The 19534-nt window shown below is 39.3% G+C and overlaps 1 long non-coding RNA gene across 1 annotated transcript in view; it reads right to left on the minus strand.

Annotated features, from left to right (window-relative positions):
* The window catches only part of LOC116738211, a 90900-nt gene that overhangs the window by 48439 nt on the left and 22927 nt on the right, over positions 1 to 19534 (minus strand). The window contains exon 3 of the long non-coding RNA XR_004343915.1: positions 7623 to 7684. This is a non-coding gene — a long non-coding RNA (uncharacterized LOC116738211). The remainder of the gene's footprint in view (positions 1 to 7622; positions 7685 to 19534) is intronic.

The raw sequence follows: 19534 nt of genomic DNA on the forward strand, positions 1-19534 counted from the left end.
ATAAATGAACTATGGCCTCCAACACAGGGCAGAGATGTCAGCCCAGTGCCTTGAACTTAACTATTTCCAAGGTAGCATTAAGATCATATGATCTGAAGTAGAGAGAATACTTACCATTTTTTCCTAGCACAAGGCAGTCCCTGGGGGTTATTTTTAAAATGGTATGCAGCAAATGTAAACATCCAAGAAAAAAAAAGGTTAACATATGGATTCTACAAGTGTTCTTAGTTAGAAGTTTATCCACATTTTCCCCAAGTTTCGTGAAGAAAGGATAGGACAGAGAGAATTATAGAAGAAATGTGTAAGATTATTTCCTTGAACAAAGTCTACAAGTACATTTACATTTATATGTTTATGTACACACGTATAGGGCACAGATTTAAGGAAAAAGTCACTGAGTAATTAATATGTGACAAGTTTTGTCAGACTGAAAAGACTATACCACACTTACTAAAGATCTGTGACCAGAAACAGTGGCAAATGCTTATTCGATCCATGCAGTGAGTTTATGAGGGTATTATTATTCCCCTTATTACACAGAGAAGAATACTGAGGTACAGAGAGGTTAAATAACCTGCTCAAGATCACCTAATGATTAAAGGGCTGAGCCAGGGTTCAAACCCAGATTAGTTCCAGAGCTCTCATGAAGAGCTGCATGGTTTCAAGGCACACAAAAAAAGACTGGAGAAGGAGATTTTAAAAGCAGGAAAAGAATTTGTCTGAAAACTATGAAAAATATTAATACTCCACTTAAGTGCAACTATGAAAAGGTTATCAGCAAAAATTCCTATGACCCAAAAAAACTTCATTTTCATCCCAAGGCTCTACAGCAATCATTTAAACTCTGCACTTATAAAAGTTCACATTACAAAGAAGCTCAAATCAAATGAACTGCGAACTCCATTTCATACATATTGCCTTGCACATAATACTCAACTTTTAAACACTGTTAGCCAATTTAGTGTGTTGCTTAATACGCACTTCTACTGTGACAACCACACGGCACTTCTGCACAAGAGATATAAAAAAAATCGGTATTACTCTCATCAATTATATATTACAAAGGGAAAAAGGCACCTATATAATCGGTAAATCTGGCAGACAGGAACTAACCAAATGTGAGTTTTAACATCACCATTAATGAAACTACCATCGTGGGCCTCCTGATGTTTAGCATTAAGAAAGACAAAACATCCTGCCCACAATATTTATCCTGAAGCTACTCAAGAGGAAACAGATAAATTGAAATTGAATGGTAGTTTACAAAGCAACTCATCTCTCAAAATGTCAATGTCATGGAAGACACCGCTCCCTTCCTAAAACAGCATTTTAGGAACTGTTTTAGGGTAAGAGACAGTACAACTAAAGGCACTGTAATTCTTAACTGAATTCTAGATTCCAAAGCTTTAAAATAAGGTATAAAGGACATTATCAGGACTACAGAAATATATAATATAGACTGTGTATTAGAGGACAATATACAACATACCAATACTAAAGTTCCTGAATGTAACAGCTACACTATGGTGGTGTAGAAGCAATCTCCTTACTCTTTGGAAATAAATGCTGAGATATTTAGGAGTAAAGTGTCATGATATCTGCAAGTGATCCTTAAATGTTTCAGCAAAATTTCATATGTGTGCATGTATGTATGTACGTGTGTGTGTGCAAACAGAACACAAAAATGTGGCAGCATGTTCAAAATTGATAAATCTAGTCAAACGGGTATATGGGTGACCACAGTATCAGTCTTTAAACTATTCTCAAGGCTTTAATGTTATCAAAATAGGGGTGTCTGGGTGGCTCAGTCGGTTAAGCATCCGACTTTGGCTCAGGTCATGATCTTGCAGTTCATGGGTTCAGGCTACACGTCGGGCTCTGTGCTGACGGCATGGAGCCTGGATCCTGCTTCGGATTCTGGGTCTCCCTGTCTCTCTGTCTCTCCCCTGCTCATGTTCTGTCTGTCTGTCTGTCTCTCTCTCTCTCCCTCTCTCTCAAAAATAAATAAACATTAAAAAAAATTTTTTTAATGTTATCAAAATAAAAGTTTGGGGCGGAAAACAGTCCAAGACACAAAACTCAGGAATCTTAATGTGAGTATTATCTAAAGGATTACGGAAGAGTAACAGGATCAGTCTCTTTGGTAAAAGTAGGAAACGAATAGAGAAATGAATCACGAAGCAGAAGTCATGGAGCAGGATAGGAATTCAGACCACTGTGACTCAAACCTCTGTCTTCCCTTCCTTATAACCCCAAGAACAAGCATACTATTAGCAGGAACCTCAACACTACCAGTTCTGCAGTAAAAGCTCTGCGTGCAGAAAAAATGAATGTTCGTTCACTCATCCACCAACACTTATCAAATATCTAAGTGTCAAACTCCATGGCAGCAGCATAGCAGTGTAAATAAGAACACAGGCTCTGGACTCAGAATGTGCAGGTTCAAATACCAGCTCTTCCAAATTCCAGCTCTACCATTTGCTATTTGCACAACTTTCAGCAAATGACTAAATCTCTCTGTGCTTTGCTATCTTCATTTTTAAAGGGAAGACAAGAACAGTGCCTAATATAAAGGGTTGTTGTAAAGATTACATGACATAACAAATGTAAAGTGATAGAGTATTGCCTGGCATTTAGATATTAAACAACCCACTAGATCCTAGCTACTTTTCTGTGTTATCGTTAGGCCTAGACATACAGAGTAAAGAAGATATGGTGCCTTCCTTCAGGGTTTTGCAGTCTACCTGGGAAAAAAACAAGAATCAACATCCAGAGAACAGCATGATAAGCATTATGGTAAAGGTATTGTAAGAGCCAAGAAAAGGAGTATTTGAATTAAGCAAAGGTAATAAAGTCAACCACAAATGGGTCCAGAGCTGATTTCTAAAGAGTAACTAGTTATTTCCCATGCAAAGAAAAGATTAACCATTCGAGACAATGATAGAAGCATGAAAATCTTAATGGGAAAAAGCATGATATCAGTTGAGGTTAAGTGAACAAGAATGAAAAGTATGGCAGGAAAAATGTAAAGGCAGGCAGGAGCCAGATCATAAATAGACTGTGTGATAGGCTGACTTTGGACTTTTTCCTGAAAGCTATGAGGAGCGACTGAAAACACAGAAGTAGAGATATGAAGTGATTAAATCTCCATGTCAGAAAGATAACTTGGATAGCAAAGTGAAAGGCAAATTAAAGAGGTGGTAAGTCCAGTTAGAATTCTACTGCAGTAAGACAGAGGGATAAAAATATATAGGCTTCAACCCTCAGGTATATACCTAAGAAACAGGAAAACATGCATCCACACAAAAACTCGTACACAAATGGTCATAGTGGCATTATTCATAATAGCCAAAGAATAGAAACAACCCAAATGACCACTAACTGATACATGGATTTCTAAAATGTGGTTTATCCATACAATGGAATATTATCCATCCTTAAAAAGGAATGAAGTACTGATAAATGCTACAACTCATGGATGAACCTTGAAAACATTACGCCAAGTGAAAGAAGCCAATAACAAAAGAGTACATACTGTAGGATTCCATTTATATGAAATGTCTAGAACAGGCAAACCCACAGAGACAGGAAGCTCTAGAGGGAAGCCAGCTGCTATATCATGACAACACTCAAGCAGTCCTATGTAGAGGTCGATCTGGTGAGAAACTTGGGCCTCCAGCCAATAGCCAGTGAGAAACTGAGGCCTTCTGCCACAGCCGTGTGAATAAGCCATCTTAGAAACCGATCCTCCAGTCCCAGTCAAGCCTTCAGATGACCAGAGCCCTAGCAAATACGAGCACAACCTCAGAGTCAGAATCACTTAGTTAAGCTGCTCCCAGATTCCTGAGCCACAGAGACTGTATGAGATAATGTTTATTATTATTTTAAATTGCTGAGTTTTAGGATAGTTTGCTATGTTGAAATTGATAACAAATATACCAAAAACTTTTCAAAGTTCAGGGCGCCGGGCCAGCTCAGTCAGTACAGCGTGTGACTCTTGATCTCAGGGTTGTAAGTTCGAGCCCCACACTGAGTTCAGAGATTACTTAAAAATAAAATCTTAAAAAAAAAAAAAGTTTAAAAGTTCAGATGTACTAGAGTATTTATCTACCTTATTTAAAGCATCTGAACACTCATGTACAGAACAGATGTCTCCAAATTAGCAAATATCTCATCTATATACACAAAGAGAAATAAACAGGTAAATGATTTCCTTTAAAAACAAGTAACAGGGATGCCTAGGTGGCTCAGTCAGTTGAGTGCCCAACTCTTGATTTTGACTCAGGTCGTGGGATCAAGCCCCACGTCAGGCTCTGTGCTGACAATGGAGCCTGCTTAAGATTCTCTCTCTCTCCCTCTGCCCCTCTCTCCCGCTCATCCTCTAAAAAAATAAAAATAATTAAAAAAAAAAAAGAAAGAAAAATAAAAACAAATAACAAATAACAAATGGATGAAAAGGAAACCAAAAATAATACAAGAGCTTTTACTGAAAGGCCTGAAGCATTACAGAATAGTCTTTCAAGGAAAAAATAAATAACACTTCATATAAAAGCTAAAGCCCTTCTTTTCAAGAAAGATTACACTTTTGGATGCCTGGGTGGCTTAGTCAGTTGAGCATGCGACTTCAGTTCAGGCCATGATCTCACGGTTTGTGAGTTCGAGCCCCATATCAGGTTTGCTGCTGCAGTGCAGAGCCTGCTTTGGATCCTCTGTTCCCCTCTCTCTGCCCTTCCCCTGCTTGTGCTCTCTTTCCCAAAAATAAAACATTAAAAAAAAAAAAGAAAGAAAAGAAACAAACAAAAAGTAAAGAAAGGTTACACTTTTAAAAAGTGGTAAGAAAATAGAAGAAAAGTGACAAAAGGGTAGTATGTTTGACCTGTAATAAGCAACTAATATAAAAATAAAGGGAAAATAAACAATGGGAAACTTTATAGGAAAAAGATTAAATCTGATGCAGAACTTAAAATCTGCAGATGATGTCAAGCTAAAAAGTAGTGTTTACAAGGGATCTTCTGGGGGAGCTGGAAATGTAACACTGGAATCTAATAAGGATTGCATAACTCTACAAATTTAATAAAAATCATTGACTTGTACACTTCAAACAGGTGAATTTTGCAGTATATAAATTATACATCAATAAAGCTGTTTTTTAAAAAGCGGTATTTGTTTGCTGAAGCAAGAAGGAAGAATTACATACTAGAGTTTCTCTGATTGAAGAAAGGAAGCAGCCAAGAGAAAAAATACAATTCATTCTACAGACAGGAAAATAAAAATGAAAATCATCATAGGTTAAGAAATATTAATGTTTCCATTTCAGCCCAATAAAGGACAGTACTGTGTCAACTGCTAAGACCATAAAAGTTTAACTATCTTAAGAGTAGAAAGACAATATATCTGGATATGTTAAATGTAGAATAAGGAGAAGGAATACTCCAACTTAACTTCCTATCATCTAGGAGACAGGTAACAATTTATTTTGATCCCACATTATTGCATATGCCTGAGATGTAGAGATGGTACCTCCTATCAGAGGAGAATTTCAAAAGGAAACTTAAAAAAAAGAAAATCAAATCTAGAATTATCTTAAAAGAATGTGGGACAATTTCTTTACCAGCGTGATGACAACAGTCAATTCCCTCAGCCAGCAAAACAAAACATCCAAATGGGGGATTTTTTTGGTATTTTTGGAGATTAATTTGCATGGCTTCAGGGACTTTTGCAGAAGTTTCCCAAGATGGCAGCACTGTATTTTACTTACTCGTTTTCAACTACAGAGACCAAGCAAAACTGCACCTATAAACAAGCCCAATTCACATTTGCTTTGAGCTATGAAAATATTAACCTACTCTGACCTCCCCTGCACCAACTTCAGCAAAGCCTGGGTCAAGAGTCTCAACTTCCCAAAACAGCACAGGTGTCTCTAATTTCAGGCCTGCCAGTCTCCTTTCTGCCTCTGGCTAAATCAGTAGCAAGTCTGTTTTTATTTTCTAAATAAAAACAAAAACAAAAAGACTCTACTAACTCATGTAGGTATTTTCTTTTTTTCCTTTATAAAAGAATGTTCTAGCAGACAAATGAAGTAACATGCGTCAATATAGAATTCTCTTTCTTCTAAATGGCTTTAATAAAGGTCAAACAGTTCAAGGTGGTGATACCCACAATGTTATCTACTTAGACGTGAAAAAGTGTAGTATCAGTGAACTTTATGTATTTCAGTATAAGAACATAACTATGAAAATTTACAGTAACGTGCCTAATCCTCAATAGGTGTTCAGGAAATTTTAAGTTTCTTTCCTTTCCATTAATTTCTTTCATTTCCACTTATTCTTACAGTATTTCCATGAAATAGTTCCTGTTCATTACCACCCCAATAAAAAGCAGGAAAACAGAAAGAAGATAATTTCCTGACTGACCACACAGACCAGACCCCAACATTCAGGCCACCAGATGACAAAGAAAAGGATTCATCTGGGAAAGTTAAACTTTCATCTACCCTCCCCACCTCCCTTCCGAGGCAGCAGGGTCAATTCCAAGGACCATGCTCCTTTTGCTACAGAAAGTAATTCAATGGGGCACCTGACTGGCTTGGCTGGTAGAGTGTGTGACTCTTGATCTCAGGGCCATGAGTTCAAGCCCCACATTGGGCATAAAGCTTACTTAAAAAAATAAATAAAGTATCTCAACAGTTTTTCCTTGTAGCAATATATTTATGATTACTGTTCTTTGTGACTGAGAGAAAGCAGTCTCAAGAATTTCTGCTGTCCTAGGTGCAGGTGCAACAAGAGCCCACGGTTGTCATCAACCTGTAGAACCCTATACACAAGGTGACAGGATTCCTAGTTGGGGGGATTGCAGGGAAGAGTGTCATTATTTTTTCTGGCTATCAAGTTCATTCTCTGAGCAATCCAAGTTTCCTGTACCAATGAGCAATGAGATCTCCACATACCTAAGACCACAGAAAACTAGAACTACATGAACTAGCACTACCTTCCTTTGACAGGAAATGTTCTGACAGAAATAGGTTTGCAGAGCTGTGTGAAGCTGCCATCTATAGCTTTTTGTGGGCATCTGACACAAGACAGATATAGGAACCAAAGCCATATCTAGTATACTTTTGTTTAGCCCAGAGCTTAAGATAGGAACACAAGCATGCTGTGTCAAATCAAACTCTACTGGTTACAGATAGACAGATTCTATCATCAGTAACAAAATTTATTGTTGCCATGATGGCCTGGCTACTGTCAAAACAGGCCCTTTGTTGCATTTAGTCTACCATTCATATTAAGCTAGTGAACATTAGAGTGACCAGAAGAATTAACTAGCCTGTCACTACCCATTACCCCAAGCTGGTTTACATAATGGCTCTAATATAAGAACTTCTGCCCTCCAAGGATTGGACTGTGGTTTGTACATGCATGTGCGTGAATTCAATATATTCTAACAAAATACTAGATGTAATCCACAACATTAGATAAACAACAATGACAGACCATCATGGGTCTATGATAGGTGCATCCCTACACAACAATCAAATCTGATCTATTCTAGTTCAGCAGAACTGAAAATACTAACAAACCAGCTTAGGAAAGGAGACAGAAAAAATAAATAAACCTGCGACCTACCTTGTTTACAACTCCCACAGACAGATGAAATTCAATTCCATGCCAACCATACCCCTCGATCACTAAAACACAAACAGAAAAACAAAAGTTCATGCAACAGAAGCAGTTCTTCCAGTTCCTAAAGGGTATTTGCTTTCAAAGGTATGAAGCTGTTAATCTCCTTTCTATCCTCTTCATGCCTACAACAGTGGTTGAGCTCTGTCACTGGCAAAAAGGCCCAGACAGGTGGAGTTAAATAATAGGTAACACTTGATTGAGCACTTACTATATACGCTAGGTACTGTTCTAAGTGCTTAAACGTACTAATTAATTTAATCCTCAACAACCCTATGAGATACTCTTATTAACTTATTTTACATCCAAATCACAACTGACCTATATCTCTTAAAATTGCTCTTACTGGTGTTAAGAAATGCCTTTTAGGGGCGCCTGGGTGGCGCAGTCGGTTAAGCGTCCGACTTCAGCCAGGTCACGATCTCGCGGTCCGTGGGTTCGAGCCCCGCGTCGGGCTCTGGGCTGATGGCTCAGAGCCTGGAGCCTGTTTCCGATTTCTGTGTCTCCCTCTCTCTCTGCCCCTCCCCCGTTCATGCTCTGTCTCTCTCTGTCCCAAAAATAAATAAACGTTGAAAAAAAAAAAAAAAAAAAAAAGAAATGCCTTTTAGGGGCACCTGGGTGGCTCAGTCAGTTGAGCATCCAACTCTTGATTTCTACTCAGGCCATGATCTCACAGTTTGTGAGATCGAGCCCCATGTCAGGCTCTGTGCTGACAGAGTGGAGCCTCTTTAGAATTCTCTCTCTCCCTCTCTCCCCGTCCCCTGCTAGTGCTCTCTCTCCCCCTCTCAAAATAAATAAATAAACACTAAAAAAAAAAAAAAAAAAAGAAAGAAAGGAATGTCTTTTAAATAAATTTGGTGATCTCAAGCACTGCAGCTGGGCTATCTCAATAGTTGATACATCTACAAATGTTCCATATTCATCCCTTATGTACTTCTTGATTCTCCACAATGTGCTGAGCACTATACCAAGTACTAAAGAGGATTCATCATCTGCCCTTTAGGAGAAACTAGTTGGGAAGATCAGAATATACTACAAGAAATGGCTCAAGAAATGCATTCCCCTTTTATAAGGTACACTCTTTTGTACAATCATTCAGTAAAAATAATCAATAAGCTTTGAGAAAAGGGGATAAAAGCTACACATAAAAGCTGCCCTGAAGCTGGACCTTTAAAAACAGGTACATTGGCAAAGAGGGGAGAAAGGCTTTTCAGGCAAGGAAATGAGAACAAAAACATGGTGCCAGGGACAGACACTGTGAATCTGAGGTCCTTCATAACCTGATTCCACCCAGCCACTGATCTCGCTCCTCTTCCTCATTAGCCATACGGAATGCCTTACTTCTGGGATGTGCAATCTTTGATAGTTCCATTGTTTTCCTACTACATACAATGTTCTTCCCTGCTTTTCCTTGGTAGGTAACATTACCTAATCCTAGTATACAGTAGGCACTCAATAAATTATAGCCAGTTAGAAATAATTTTTATTATTAAAGATACAACTGAAACATTTTTCTAAAGCCTTTTCAATTCCCCAGAGTTAATCTACTTGCCTCTCTACCATACGCACATGGCATTTGTCCATTTTTCTTTTTTTTTGTATTGGTTTATTTATTTTTTTTATTTTTTTTCATATATGAAATTTATTGTCAAATTGGTTTCCATACAACACCCAGTGCTCATCCCAAAAGGTGCCGTCCTCGATACCCATCACCCACCCTCCCCTCCCTCCCACCCCCCATCAACCCTCAGTTTGTTCTCAGTTTTTAAGAGTCTCTTACGCTCCGTCTCTCTCCCACTCTAACCTCTACCATTTTTCTATTAGAGTGATAAAACATTTTATTGTCCTACATTTCTTTTTCTTTTTCTCTTACTTTTCTGAACAGGAATCATCTTTCATACAACTTGACAAGCCCTAAGACCTAACACAGTATCTGGTACATAACAGGTGTCCATTATATACTTGTTGACTGAAATACCAATTGACCCAAATTTACAAAATAACAGGATTCCTCTAAAATTGTTAGCTCCTTTAGCACATTTAAACAATTCCGTTTGTCAAAATCTAATGCATTTTTACATTTTCATACACATGTCTGCTACATAATTATGCCAACAATTCATGTACAAAACAAAAAGTCAAAGTGGATTCACTACAAACTACCAGGCTCATTAGTTTTTGCTTGACAACAAAATGAGGTCCTCATTCATGCCAAATGAGACAGAAGAAATTAATCGAATTGATAATTTAGATATTGTGGCTGGTGACCTTTCTCACTGAAATAGTGCTACAGCTTTGTGTACAGTCTGTATTTTCAATAGGTATTTATATTGGCTTTAGTCATGGATCATAGAAGTTACAAATTTAGAAGTCCAATCATAAATCCAAGATTTATTTATAGAAACTTTCCATATGGTAGGAGTTTAAGAAGTAAAACAGCAGCCTTTTTGCCTGCCGAAAGCAGAGGTTAGCAGAGTGTCAAAGGAATAAACCCGCTCCTGACTCTGCTCTTGGCACCGTTTAAAGCAGAGGAAGAAATGTGCAGGGCAAGCAAGAGCCTCACTGAAAATCAGTCACCCAGGGCAACAGGCATTTTGAATGTCTGTGCTATTCAAGGCTTAAATATTAATTTTATACATGCCCCTGTTCATTTAAAGCACAACACGTGGCTTGGAACTTAAAAAATGTCCTAATGTGCTAGTTTGTCACATATTAATGGAGTCAGCCAGGTTTTAACATGCCAAGATTAAAATACTCTCTAGATCATTATGCAAAGGTATGAACGCAATCCTTTATTCTCAGGAAAAGGCACTTAGGGGAGAAAGACTCAAGCAGTATCATTTCAATGGAAGCTGTAACAGAAAAAGTCAACTCCTACATAGTAATGAATTATCTTTTAAAAAGATATGAATAGAAATAAAACATAATGACCACTTACAATTATTAATATCAAAATGAGATCTAGGATTTTTAGTTCAAAGTTGTCAGAGAATGTATTTCGAAACTGATTTCTACACGAGAGCATAAAAAATGTTGTGCTGGTCATCCACTGTCTAAGCCCCTTTAGAATCCAAGTCTTATGTTATACTGAAATGACTTCTATTTTTATGTGAACAGTATTATAAGCAAAGTTCTTCTAATCTTTTATATTACCGGCTTTAGAGAAATGCCAATAAAATCCAGAATGACTAAATCTTTATAACTTAACCTTAGAAGCTTACACATCCAATCCCTTCATTTTTGGTTGAGAAACCAGAGTAGAAAAGGTTCAGTGACTTGATAACACTTGGATCAGAATCTGATTACTAGTCCAGTGTACTTCTCTTACTACATGCTACTAAACACTGCTTCATTAAGACAGAAAATGCTTTGGAAATTACAACAGAAAAAAAATTTAAATACCTATACCCATTCCCTACCTGAAAAGAATTTAAAAATCAGATGTGTGTGTCCTGAAGTTTTGGAAGGGCTGTTTCTTAAAAATTAAGACAGTAGAAAATTCTTTTGAAAAAATTTTGTAATGTTTATTTATTATTGAGAGACAGAGACAGAGCATGAGTATGGGAGGGGCAGAGAGAGGTGGAGACACAGAATGTGAAGCAGGCTCCAGGCTCTGAGCTGTCAGCACAGGGCCCGATGCGGGGCTCAAACTCACAAACCGCGAGACCATGACCTGAGCCGAAGTCAGACGCCCAACCAACTGAGCCACCCAGGCACCCCGAGACAGTAGAAAATTCTAACAGTTATTTTCAGTGCTTTTGGCTCAACACATGCTCACGTAGAATCTCTACTGGCAGTGTAGCTTTAAAAAGTCTTCCTGGGAGAGGGCACCTGGGTGGCTCACTGTTTGTTACACTGTTTACTGTGTTACGCTGTTTGTAAGTTTGAGCCCCACATGGGGCTCTGTGCTGACAGCTCAGAGCCTGGAGCCTGCTTCAGATTCTGTGTCTCCCTCTCTCTCTGCTCCTCCCCCACTCACACTCTGTCTCTCTCTCTCAAAAATAAATAAACATTAAAAAAAAATTTTAAGTTTTCCTGGGTGCCTGGGTGGCTCAGTTGGTTAAGCATCTGACTTCTGCTCAGGTTATGATCTCATGGTTCATGAGTTTGAGCCCCACATCGAACCCTCACAAGCAGGATCGAGCCTGCTTCAGGTTCTCTGTGCCCCCACGCTGCCCCTCCCCTGCTCATTCTCTCTCTCGCTCTCTCTTTCAACGTAAACTTAAAAATATTTATAAAATAAAAAGTTTTCCTTATATTCCAAAGGAAATGAGAATTTTTACAATCTAAGATGACACTGTCCTCATCTTCTAAAAAATAAACTTCCCATACACAAATTCTAAGGAATTTCATAGAATTCAGTGTCTTCTTTCAAACAATCATTTCATCTGAAAAGAATGCTACTATCTCATTTTAACTTGAGGAGGAAAAGATGCAAAGAATAAAGGGACAATAATAAAAAATGGAATGAAAGGGGAAAAATGGAAGAGGAAAGAAAGAGGGAAAAAAAATCAATATAAAGGTTTGACTCTGATACCAAAAAAGGAAGAGAAAAAACAATTCCCAGTTAAATGAACGCACTATGGTTTTTAAGCAATCAGCCTCAACAAGGTGTGGTTACATACCTCCTCAAACTGAACATCTATGGAAAAAACCTTAATTTCATTCTGCCTGATTGTTCTACTTACTCTTTGTTACACTTCCAAAGAAAGAGCGGGGCGCCTGGGTGGCGCAGTCGGTTAAGCGTCCGACTTCAGCCAGGTCACGATCTCGCGGTCCGTGAGTTCGAGCCCCGCATCAGGCTCTGGGCTGATGGCTCAGAGCCTGGAGCCTGTTTCCGATTCTGTGTCTCCCTCTCTCTCTGCCCCTCCCCCGTTCATGCTCTGTCTCTCTCTGTCCCAAAAATAAATAAACGTTGAAAAAAAAAAAAATTAAAAAAAAAAAAAAAAGAGCAAGTAGACTGGACCTCCTAGAGGAAGTGGAATAGTCAGAAGTGTCAACCCAGGTGCCCCTCAAAGTCCTAGTACTGGCTGATGCTATTAGAGAGTCTCAAAAGGACAGAGTCAAGAGAAACTACTATTTCCAGAAGTGTCCATAACCTCCTCTAGAGACCAGAAACCTACAAGCAGCAACGTATTCTGCTGCCCTTCACAACCACCTAAAAGCTTTTCTTTCCAAATATCAATTTAATTAGGAAAGAGATTTTTTTTTAATGTTTACTTATTTTGAGAGAGAGAGAGACAGAGCATGAGCGGGGCAGGGCAGAGAGAGAGGAAGAGAGAGAATCCGAAGCAGGCTCCCGGCTCTGAGCTGTCAGCAGAGAGCCCGATGCAAGGCTTGAATCCATGAACCATGAGATCATGACCTGAACCGAAGTTGGATGCTTAACACACTGAGCCACACAGGCATCCCTGGAAAGAGATTAGTTACTACCTCACTGACTAAGGTGATAAAGGGAAAAAGGAAGCAATACCATATATGCTATAAAGGGAGAGAGGAGAGGAGGGAAGGGAAAAGGAAGACCTACACAGCCACACTGATCAACCCAGCTGCAGCATTCAACGTAACAAATGCTCAGTAAGAGACTGAAACACACACAATACGTAACAAAAAAACCTAAAATTTCAGGGCACCTCACTAGCTCAGTCAGTGGAGTATGTGACTCTTGAACTCAGGGTTGTGAGTTCGATCACCACATTGGATGTAGAGATTGCTTAAAAAGAAAATCTTGAAAAGAAGATAGATAAATAGATAAATAAAATTTCAAACCTTCCATTCATAAGAATTTCAAACTCTACCAAAGTTCCCACTTTTGCCTTCCTCTGCCAGCACCCCATAACAAGCCATGGCAGCACCTCCCATATCTTGTGTAATTAAGACTCAGCTGTCATAGCTCCAGACACACAGATATAACCCTCACTTTTTGAATTTTTTTTTAACGTTTATTTATTTTTGAGACAGAGAGAGAGACAGCATGAACAGGGGAGGGTCAGAGAGAGAGGGAGACACAGAATCTGAAACAGGCTCCAGGCTCTGAGCTGTCAGCACAGAGCCCAACGCGGGGCTCGAACCCACAAACTGCAAGATCATGACCTGAGCTGAAGTCGGACGCTCAGCCAACTGAGCCACCCAGGCGCCCCTAGCCCTCACTTTTTGAAACTGCAAAGCAAAACCCACTTTATGGTATCTGAACATCTATTCTCTTAAGTAATTCTTGTAACACTGTAAAGCGGTTATTTGCAGAGATGATGGGTGGACAGCAACCCCAGCAAAGCCTTTATTGGAAGTGAAGTCATAGGAGCAGGAGCTCATTTGTCTACCAGCGTTATAAATAAGAGAGAACTCTAGGCCTCAAACCTGATCTGAACACCTCTGTCCATCATCTTAAATGTGCAAATCCCTGTTTTCTCAAACAGAATAAAATGAACTTTTTTCTTATTCCATGTTTTCCTATAATAGATTTAAATTTTCCAAAATTGGTAATATATAACTATGATTTTTTTAAAAACTGGGGCACTTGGCTGGCTCAGACGGTGGAGCATGCAACTCTTGACCTCAGGGTTGTGAGTTTGAGCCCCACGTTGGGTGTGGAGATTATTTCAAAGTAAAATCTTTAAAATTAACTAAATAAATAAAATTTTAAATAACACAAGAATAAGGTATATAGTGAAAACTAGGTTTCTTACTCCAGTCCCCTAGTACTCCTTTCCAGAAACAATTTCAAGTTTCTTGTAAAATTTACCATTTTCTTAATGACTGAGTGACTCTCCTATGCTTACAAATGTGGCTGCAGGAGAAGGAGCTGAATGACTTAGCTGGTTACTGCACTACCAGAAAGAGCACGTCTCCACAATCATTGAAGTCTGAACATGTGTGCCCTCCCTATCTATGCTCCCACACATGCATAAACAGCTATACCTAACGTAGAAGGTTCTGGGGTGAGGGAGGGAGTGTTAAAATATACTTCACATAAAATTTGCCATTTTTTAAACTTTTTAAAAATTTTTTCTAATTTTTTTTTTTTATTTTTGAGAGACAGAGACAGAACACGAGCAGGGAAGGGGCAGGGAGAGAAGGAGACGCAGAATCCGAAGCAAGCTCCAGGCTCTGAGCTGTCAGCACATAGCCCGATGCGGGGATCGAACTCATAAACCATGAGATCATGACCTGACCTGAAGTCAGATGCTTAACCAGCTGAACCACCCAGGCACCCCTCCATTTTAACCATTTTTAAGTGTACAGTTCAGTGGCATTAAGTGCATTCACCATGTTGTGCAACCATCTCCAGTATCCATTTCCAAAAATTTCACATCCAAAACAGAAACCATACCCATTTAAACAGTAACTCCCCATTTCCCCTTCCTCTAGTCCCTGGTAACATCTATTCTACTTCCTATCTCTATGAATTTGCCCATCTAGGTGCCTCATGTAAGTGGAATCATATAATACCTGTCCCTCTGCATCTGAAATCTTTCACTTAGCATAATGTCTTCAAGGTTCGTTCATGTTGTAGCATGTATCAGAATTTCCTTCTTTTTTAAAAAAAAATTTTTTTAACGTTTATATTTATTTTTGAGACAGAGAGAGATAGAGCATGAGCAGGGGAGGGGCAGAGAGAGAGGGAGACAGAATCCAAAGCAGGTTCCAGCCTCCGAGCTGTCAGCACAGAACCCGACGCAGGACTCGAATCCACAAACCGCGAGGTCATGACCTGAGCCGAAGTCGGACGTTCAACTAAGCCACCTAGGCGCCCCCAGAATTTCCTTCTTTTAAGGCTAAATAACATTTTATCGTGTGTGTGTGTGTGTGTGTGTGTGTGTGTGTGTATACACACCACATTTTGTTTATCCTTTCATCAGTGGAGGGACATTTGGGTTGTTGGGTTGTTCCACCTTTTGGTTACTGTGAATAATGGTGCTGTGAACATTGGAAAACAAGTATCTGTTAAGTCCCCTCTCTCAATTCTTTTGTGTATCACTTAGGAGTAGAATTGCTGGATCCTATGGCAATTTTATGTTTAACTTTTTGAGGAATCAGAAAATTGTTTTCCACAGCAGCTGTACCACTGTATAGTCTCACCAGTGATACACGAGGGCTCCAGTTTCTCCTCACAGTTTTTTTGACAACAGCTATCCTAACAAGTGTCAAATGATATGTCACTGTGGTTTTCATTCACATTCAAAGGAGAGGGCTCTTCTGCCTGTGGCTTCAAAGCATTTTGTATTTAAAGGTGCTCCTATGGGCTGGTCCATGTCCACTCCATAAACACGTAAGTCTTGTCTTCTGGATCTCCATCACGGTTCTCAAGAGTTTCCCATTCATTCACTGCACTGGTCACTTCAAATCTCGTCCACCGTGACTACCACCACACTCTACTCCACTTTCTTGGCTTTTCTTGCATGTCCATTCACCTATACTTTTTGGCTTTCTTCTCAAAAAATGCTGACCTATTTGCAAGTTTCATCAACACACTCCTCCATCTTCTGAAAGAACCAGCTATTCACAGCACTTTGGCACTATGAGTCTCTTCAGGAATTGTCAACAACACTCCAGAGTTCATTCTTGACTATCTAAGGCACTGGCTTTTCTATTTCTTGGTTTTGAGTTCAGCACTCTTTTGGATGCTTGAAAATGACAGCAAGTTGGTCTATAGATAAAGTTTTGTCGAAGTCTACCTGCACTGAAGTACAGCTAACAGATAAGTAAAATGAATACATAAAACTCACTCTCAAGGAATAACTATAAAAACAAACTATGCATATCTTAAAATATGAACATTTTAGGGGAAAAAGATCAGAATAATGGAAATCAGAAGTATTTGGAACAAAGAAGCTATCATTTTTTTAGAACAAATTTTAACGTTTATTTATTTTTAAGAAAGAGAGAGCGAGCGGGTGAGATGCTGAGAGGGGCGGGGACAAAGGATCCAAAGCGGGCTCCAGGCAAACAGCAGAAAGCCCAATGCGGGGCCAAACTCAGGAACCATGAGATAATGACCTGAGCCGAGATCAAGAGTCAGATGCTTAACTGAACCACCCAAGGCACCCAAGCATTTTAATTTTTAAATAAGATGATTAGAGTAGGCCTCACTGAGAAAGTGACATAAAACCAAGATTTGACAGTGATGACAGAGTTACAGACACCTAGAGGAGTAACATTCCACACTGAGGGAACAGCCAGTGCAAAGGCCCAAAGGCAGAAGCAGGACTGTCATGTTCAAGGAACAAGAGGGGCGCCTGGGTGGCTCAGTCGGTTAAGCATCCGACTTCGGCTCAGGTCATGATCTCACGGTCCGTGAGTTCGAGCCCCGCGTCAGGCTCTGTGCTGACAGCTCAGAGCCTGGAGCCTATTTCAGATTCTGTGTCTCCCTCTCTCTGACCCTCCCCCATCCATGCTCTGTCTCTCTCTGTCTCAAAAATAAATAAACGTTAAAAAAAAATTTTTTTTTTAAAGAAAAAAAAAAAAGGAACAACAAGAAAGCTAATGTGGCTGCAGCAGAATGAACAAGGGGGATTCAGTAGGTAAGGGCAGAGAGGTTAACAGAAGACCAGATAAGAGAAGGCCTGATGGGTATTTACTCAAAAGTGAAATGGGGAGCCATTGAAGGGTTTCTGAACAGAGGAGCAACATGATCTCACATAGGTACCAAGAGAATGATTCAGGCTGCTGTGTTGAAAATAAAGGGAAGAGGGGCTCCTGTGTGGTTCAATCGGTTGAGTGTCCAACTCTTGATCTCGACTCAGGTCATGGTCTCATGGTTCGTGAGTTTGAGCCCTGCATGGTGACACAGCAGAGACCGCCTGGGATTCTGTCTCTCCCTTTCTCCACCCCTCTTCTGCCCACATGTGTGCACTCCTTCTCTCTCAAAATAAAGAGGAGAGGGGAACGGAGGGGAAGAGAGGGGTGGGGAAGAATCTGGGAGATCAGTTAGGAAATACCACAATAATCCGGGCAAGAGAACAGTGGTAGCAGGAGAGATGGTGAGAAGTTGTTGATTTGGATAGATTTTGAAGGTAAGTCCAGTAAAGTTTTCCTGGCAGACTGGATATGGAATATAAGAGAAATGTAAGGTCCAAAGTTTTGATCAGAACAACTAAAAGAGTAGAGTCACCATCAGATGAGACAGGGAAAGCTGCTGGTGGCAAAAAGTTTAGAGGAGGAAAATGAATCATTTTAGTTTTGTATATGCTGAGTTTGAGACAGTTTCCAACTTTCCAATAAATATACACGGTCAGCTTCATGAAATAATGGTTTTTAACATTTCTCTTCTACTATATTGTATTAGATAATAAGCCATAGGTTTGATTTGGTATAGATTCTACAGTTTTACAACAAATTAATTTCAGCAGTTACCACATACATGAAAAAAGAAATACTCATAGTTTGATGCTGATTAATTCCCAATGACTGACCACATCCTTCAAAGTTTGAAGATCCACTCCACCTCACAGTCATAGGTATGGGGTCAAATCTCAGTAAATGAGGAAGAATAAAAAAAGAGAATGAGTTCCTAGCATCTGTTATCAACATTGAATTCTTCATCCTGACAACACTGAGGATTCCAGTGATCCTAACATATCAACTTCAGTCTGACACAGTCCTCTTGTTCTAAACACAAATTTTTCTCTCCTTCTATTCCCTGAAAGTTCCCAAAAGAAGAGAATGGTTCAGAGTCTGAAAACAAATACCATCTAGGAAGAAACACAATGCAGAGAGGAGTCTATATCAGAATAGCACTATTCCCATATTCTTCTGGTCAAGGCCACTAGAGAAATCACAAAATCATACCATCTCAAGCCTGGAAAGGGATCATGTGTCAACAAATATTTTCCAAGTGACCATGTGCTAGACACTAAGGATACACAGATAAGTATGACAAAATCCCTATTCAAGGCACTGTGTACTAAGTACTTTAATAAAGGAATTATCTAAGGGTTGTGGAAATATAAAAGCAGAAATAAAAGAGTGGATTTTCAAAATAAATTGCCAAGAATTAACTTGGGATCACCATATCCACCATCTCCTACCAAAAGACTCATGTGGCAATTCAGGCTAAGGAGAAAGCAAGGTTGCAGTCCTAACAGGGCTGGGACTTACAGCCTCGTAGGATGAGAGCCTTGTTCTCTTACGTAGTTGGTTAAAGGAAACAGTTAAAGATACTTATGATCATTTCCATCCCTGCTTCATTTCTTTTCCACAAAAAACTGGGATCATGAGAAAACACTGTTCAAGTCCAACCATTCACTCAGTGCCAATCTTCAAATTTTACAAGATAGTACTTAATCCCTTAAAATATTTGCTGAAAGAAAAGAGAGCCTTCTCTTCCCTTCCCAAAGGAAATGTTATTTAACCTAGGCTATTTACAGAGGTCTAGGCCACAACTTTAACTTCTAGAATAAAACTAACCATAACCACTTGCAATGCCATGTGACTTTTCCTCTGGCCCAAGTTCTAAACCCTCAACCTTCCAAGGTTTGGGAGTTTTTTTAGCTAAGTCTTCTGGCACCCTTACTTTTCATTTTACTGCTAATTGTGACTCTCAGGAATTCAGCACAAAGAACTACAGGAATTTACTCTATTAATCTACAAACCATATTTCATTTTCATTTTCCAGACAAAATCTCAAAGGCCTGTAATGCACAATGTCAGAAAGCATCATCTGTCTTGATACATTTCCAAAGTTACCTCTGACATATGAGTTTGTACTTATTAGTAACTGCTCTCTATCCAAATAGAAACAACCATGATAACATACTCTAGCAAACTGCTGCTATCTCAGCAATTACAATGGAGTATATGCTTTCAATAGTGAGTCAAGCCTTGGGAGTGGTTTAGCACATGGAAATTCACCAGCTGGC

Source organism: Lynx canadensis, chromosome B4, assembly GCF_007474595.2.
Source record: "Lynx canadensis isolate LIC74 chromosome B4, mLynCan4.pri.v2, whole genome shotgun sequence".
Lineage (NCBI taxonomy): Eukaryota > Metazoa > Chordata > Mammalia > Carnivora > Felidae > Lynx > Lynx canadensis.